The sequence below is a fragment of the Bison bison genome, unplaced genomic scaffold (genome assembly GCF_000754665.1).
Source record: "Bison bison bison isolate TAMUID 2011002044 unplaced genomic scaffold, Bison_UMD1.0 scf7180017864516, whole genome shotgun sequence".
NCBI lineage: Eukaryota > Metazoa > Chordata > Mammalia > Artiodactyla > Bovidae > Bison > Bison bison.
This window is the reverse complement of record NW_011495069.1, coordinates 11,302,800-11,308,100: the sequence shown is the minus strand read 5'-3', so window position 1 is coordinate 11,308,100 and position 5,301 is coordinate 11,302,800.

Below are 5,301 nucleotides of genomic sequence, written 5' to 3'. Positions count from 1 at the left end.
ACTCTCCTTCCAGCTTAGTCGTATTCTTTAGAGTTCTTTCTTGTTCTCCTTTAGTTAACTTAATGTAGTTTCTGTCTCCTGGTTGGACCGTGGTTGACACAGAACACTCCCATTTCCACACCTTGATTAATGGATCCATGTATTCTAATGATGAAGGAGGCAGCCTTATACAATGGTGTCTGATTCAAAGCATACATTACATCCTTTCAGGATTTGTCTGCCAACTGGTGCCCTACCTGAGCCTTCAATATGTCATTCCACCTTTCAATTAGACCATTCACTTCCAGGTGATGAGTTATATTGTAAAAACTAATGAATTTCATGAGGATGTGCCTACTGCTCCACTCCCTTTGTTACAAAATGAATTCTTTGAGAAGAGGCAATTTTGGGTAGAATACCATGATGGTGGTATGCTGTAAGTACTTGGATGATGGTGTGGACAAAAACATTACAGACAGAGACAGCATATTTATATCCAGGAAAAAAAAATATCTTTTCCAATAAGGAAGTATCTCTGCGCTGTACAGGATAGAGGAGATAAAATGAAATCAACTTGCCACCAGGTAAACAGCTGGCGTATCCAGGGAAAGGTGCTGTATCATAGGCTTACGTTGGTCTTTTCCACTGAAAGACTGAGCACCCAGCAACGGCGATATCCAAGGCAGCCATTGGTGGTGTTGTTGTTCAGTCTCAGTCATGTCGGACTCTTTGTGACACCACGGACTGCAGCACACCAGGCTTCCCTGTCCTTCACTATCTCCCAGAGTTTGCTCAAACTCATGCCCACTGAGATAATGATGCCATCCAACCATTTCATCCTCTGTCGCCCACTTCTCCTCCTGCCCTCAGTCTTTCCCAGCATCAGGGTCTTTTCCAACGAGTCAGCTCTTCATATCAAATGGTCTGAGTATTAGGGCTTCAGCTTCTGCATCAGTCCTTCCAATGAATATTCAGAGTTGATTTCCTTTAGGATGGACTGGTTTGACCCCCTTGCTGCCCAAGGGCCTCTCAAGAGTCTTCTCCAGGACCACAATACAAAAGCATCAATTCTTCAGTGCTAAGCTTTCTTTATGGTCTAATTCTCACATACGTACATGACTACTGGAAAAACCATAGCTTTGACTATATGGACCTTTGTCGTCATTAGTAAGGGGAAATTCATGTTTTTGAGCCCACGCATGTCCTCCATTCCTGCCACTAAGGACACTTTATGCACAGTACCACTGGACAGGAACAGGGACAGCTCGGTAAGCAGGGTAACTGATAACCACGAAGCATGACATACTGTTCCTTTGATAACGGAAAGCCTCCAGGGCAGCAGATGCCCATCAGTGAGCATTCATGTGGGACACAAATCTTCACAGCCTGTACCCATCCTGAAGAGTCCATCCTCGTACCTCTTCCCCAGAATTCCTTGTCACCAATTTTCCAATCCCATTCCTTCCAAGTCCCTGACCATCCAGCCAAACCATACCATTAACAACTGCTCATAAATCTGTGTAGATTCCTACTTCTGGCCATGTCTAATCCCCAAACAGACAACCAAATATACTGCTTAAAGTTCTACCCACTGAAAAGATTTTCCTTTACCACTCTCCTTCAGGGTCACCCCCTGATGGTCTTTTAATGCTGCAGTCTTCTATTTTGAGGTGGTACTGACATATCATGGAGCAGCACCTGTACACCAGGCTTAAGTTTGTATTTCTCAGCTAACTGGCCATAAGGCACTCCCCACAAAGCCATCAGCAAGATTTGAGGAAGAGGAGGCAATGAAGCAGGAGTCTGAATTCATACAGCTTACTCATATCTCTCAGACTTGCCCAAGCGTGGTCTCTTTTATACCACTTCTATCTGATGATAGATTGCTGCTGCACAAAGTTAAATTTATGGCTAGCTGTGTCAGGAGAATCCTAAATGGGGTCTCAGGCAGCATGGTCACCTACTATACTCTCTTAACCACAGTTCAATAGAAAACTAGAAACTGTTTCTCAAAAAGGAAAGTGTTTTATGCAAAAGAGGGTGTAAAAAAAACCCTAGAAGGGACGTCCCTGGTGGTACAGAGGATAAGAATCCATATGCCAATGCAGGGGAAATGAGTTCAACCCCTGGGCTGGGAAGATTCCTCATGCTGCAGAGCAACTAAGCCCGAGTGCCACAACCACTGAGCCCGAGATCTAGGGCCCACACGGCTGCAGCTATTGAGCTCACGTGCTGCAACCACTGAAGCCCAAGCACCTAGAGCCCGTGCTCCACAGCAAGAGAAGCCGCCGCAATGAGAAGCCCATGCACCGCAATGAACAGCAGCCCCCGCTCACCACGACTAGAGAAATCGTGCAAGCAGCAACGGAAGCCCACAGCAGCCAAAAATGAATAAATAAATATATCAATACACAAATAAAAAATACTGTGAAGATGTATTGTTGGTCTTTCCGGGTAAAGGAAAACTGATTTTGATGGTCTTCACAACTTGGTTTGGGCAAAAATGCAGTATCTAGGTCAATGGCTACATACCAAGTGCCATGCTGAGTTGCTCCAGTAAAAATACTAGATCTGGGACAGCTGCTGCAGTAGGAGTTACTTCCCAGGTGAAGTAGATGAAGAACCTCATCATTCTTCAAAACTCATCATATGTCTGCCCAGGCCAAACAGACAGGTTAAATGGGAATGGCATGGGAATCATCCCCTCTGTATATTTCAGCCTTCTTCATTCTCTGAACTTTCCCCAGAGGGAGAGAATTGCTTTCAATTTACTATCAGGGGTAGAGAGGAAGTTCCAGGAACTTCTACTGAGCCCTGCCTTTCACAGCTTCCCTCACTTCATGAGTCAGAGACCCAAAGTGGAGATTTCTTCCAGCTTCCAAGTATGTGTACTTCAATTACACATTCTGGAATTGGGGAAGTGACCACTGGACACATCTGAGCTAAGGATCTAACGCCTGACTCCCTAAGTTTTCACTTTGACTGGTAGGCCTAAGTGCCGTTTTGCATCCCCTGTCATTTATAACTTTATTGCTATTTCTGTCTTAGGCATTCCTTTGGGAAAGGTGTATGGATTCACTACATACTCTAATGTATTGTCTATAGATTATAAGAGAAAATCAAGTATCTGCTGATACTTTTTAAGTTGACCTGTCTTTATACTTAGAAATGTCTCTTAATAGTAGGCTTCCCTGGTGGCTCAGATGGTAAAGACTCTGCTGCAATGCAGGATCCCTGGGTTGGGAAGATCCCCTGGAGAAGGAAATGGCAACCCACGCCAGTAATCTTACCTGGAGAATTCCATGGACAGAGGAGCCTGGCAGGCTACAGTCCATGGGGCTGCAAAGAGTCAGGCATGACTGAGAAACTATCATTCACTCTGGCATTCTGAATTATCATAAATTCAGAGCAGTGTCTAATAATCTCCAAGGTCTGTGTACCTTCCTTTCCCAAGTGCTTAGCCGCTCAGTCATGTCCAGCTCTTTGTGACCCTTTGAACTGTAGCCCGCCAAGCTCCTCTGTCCATAGGATTTCCCAGACAAGAATATTGGAATGGGTTGTCATTCTCCTTCGCCAGGGGATCTTCCAGACCCAGGGATCAAATCCACGTCTCCTGTGTCTCCTGCACTGCAGGCAGATTCTTTACCCACTAAGCCATGGGGGAAGCCCCTTCCCAAGTGCATTTGTTTAGTAAATGGACACAGACCCCTCTGGTGAAAGCTTGGAGGAAGATTTATGGTACATACTCAGAGCACTGCTGCAGGAAGCTTCTTCGAGGGCCTGGCCTCCTCTTCAGTCACGGGGCTCAAATCTGTCTCTAAACTGATGAAAAGCCACCACTCTCCAATGTGGTGAGTCAACTCAGGCTTAGGCCACCAGTCTCAGAAGTTGATTGGCTGTTTTTTTTCTGTTATGTAAATCAAGTGATACTCGAGTAGTCTGTTCACCTGGCTCATTTCTAGGGCTGCACTGGTCAATTCAGTTCAGTCACTCAGTCGTGTCTGGCTTTTTGCGACCCCATGAACTGCAGCATGCCAGGCCTCCCTGTCCATCACCAACTCCCGGAGTTCACCCAAACCCATGTCCATCGAGTCAGTGATGCCATCCAACCATCTCATCCTCTGTCCCCCTTCTCCTCCTGCCCTCAATCTTTCCCAGCATCAGGGTCTTTTCCAATGAGTCAGTTCTTTGCATCAGGTGGTCAAAGTATGGGAGGTTCAGCTTCAACATCAGTCCTTTCAATGAACACAATTAGTTACTACTAATTGATTTCTATTGGCCAAGGTATTCTGATTACTGCTACATTCCTGCTGCCATTTATGGTAAATGCACTCACCTTGTCTTTGGCTGTTAAGTACTTAAGTACCGTCTACCACTCCAGGACCCTACCATCCCCGTGAAATCAGGGAGCCCATGTGAATACAGCATCGTAACATCTGGTCTACAAAGATGAACATCCACAGAGTATCTTAAGGATGTAGGTTCTCACCTCATTAATATGCCTTTCAAAGACTTATTTAGGAAAGTGTGTTTTGGAATGTTCATGGAACATAGGTTAGGGGTGGCTGTGCAGGTTACATATAATAAATCCACTACAAAATCCTGTATCCTTAAGCCTTTGGATCAGAGGAAAACATAGGCAGAACACTCTTTGATATAAATTGCAGCAATATCTATTTCAATCTGTCTCCCAGTGTAATGGAAATAAAAACAAAAATAAACAAACAGAACCTAATTAAACTCAAAAGCTTTAGCACAGCAAAGGAAACCACAAACAAAACAAAAAGACAACCCACAGAATGGGAGAAAATATTTGCAAATGAAGCAACTGACAGAGGATTAGTCTCCAAAATTTACAAACAGCTCATGTGGCTCAATACCCAAAAAACAAAAACCCAATCAAAAAAATAGGCAGACAACCTAAATAGACATGTCTCCAAAGAAGACATACAGATGGCCAAGAGGCACGTGAAAAGATGCTCAACATCACTAATTATTCAGTTCAGTTCAGTCGCTCAGTCGTGTCCGACTCTTTGCAACCCCATGAATCGCAGCACACCAGGCCTCCCTGTCCATCACCAACTCCCGGAGTTCACTCAAACTCACGTCCATCGAGTTGGTGATGCCATCCAGCCATCTCATCCTCTGTCGTCCCCTTCTCCTCCTGCCCCCAATCCCTCCCAGCATCAGAGTCTTTTCCAATGAGTCAACTCTTCGCATGAGGTGGCCAAAGTGCTGGAGTTTCAGCTTTAGCATCATTCCTTCCAAAGAACACCCAGGACCGATCTCCTTTAGAATGGACTGGTTGGATCTCCTTGCAGT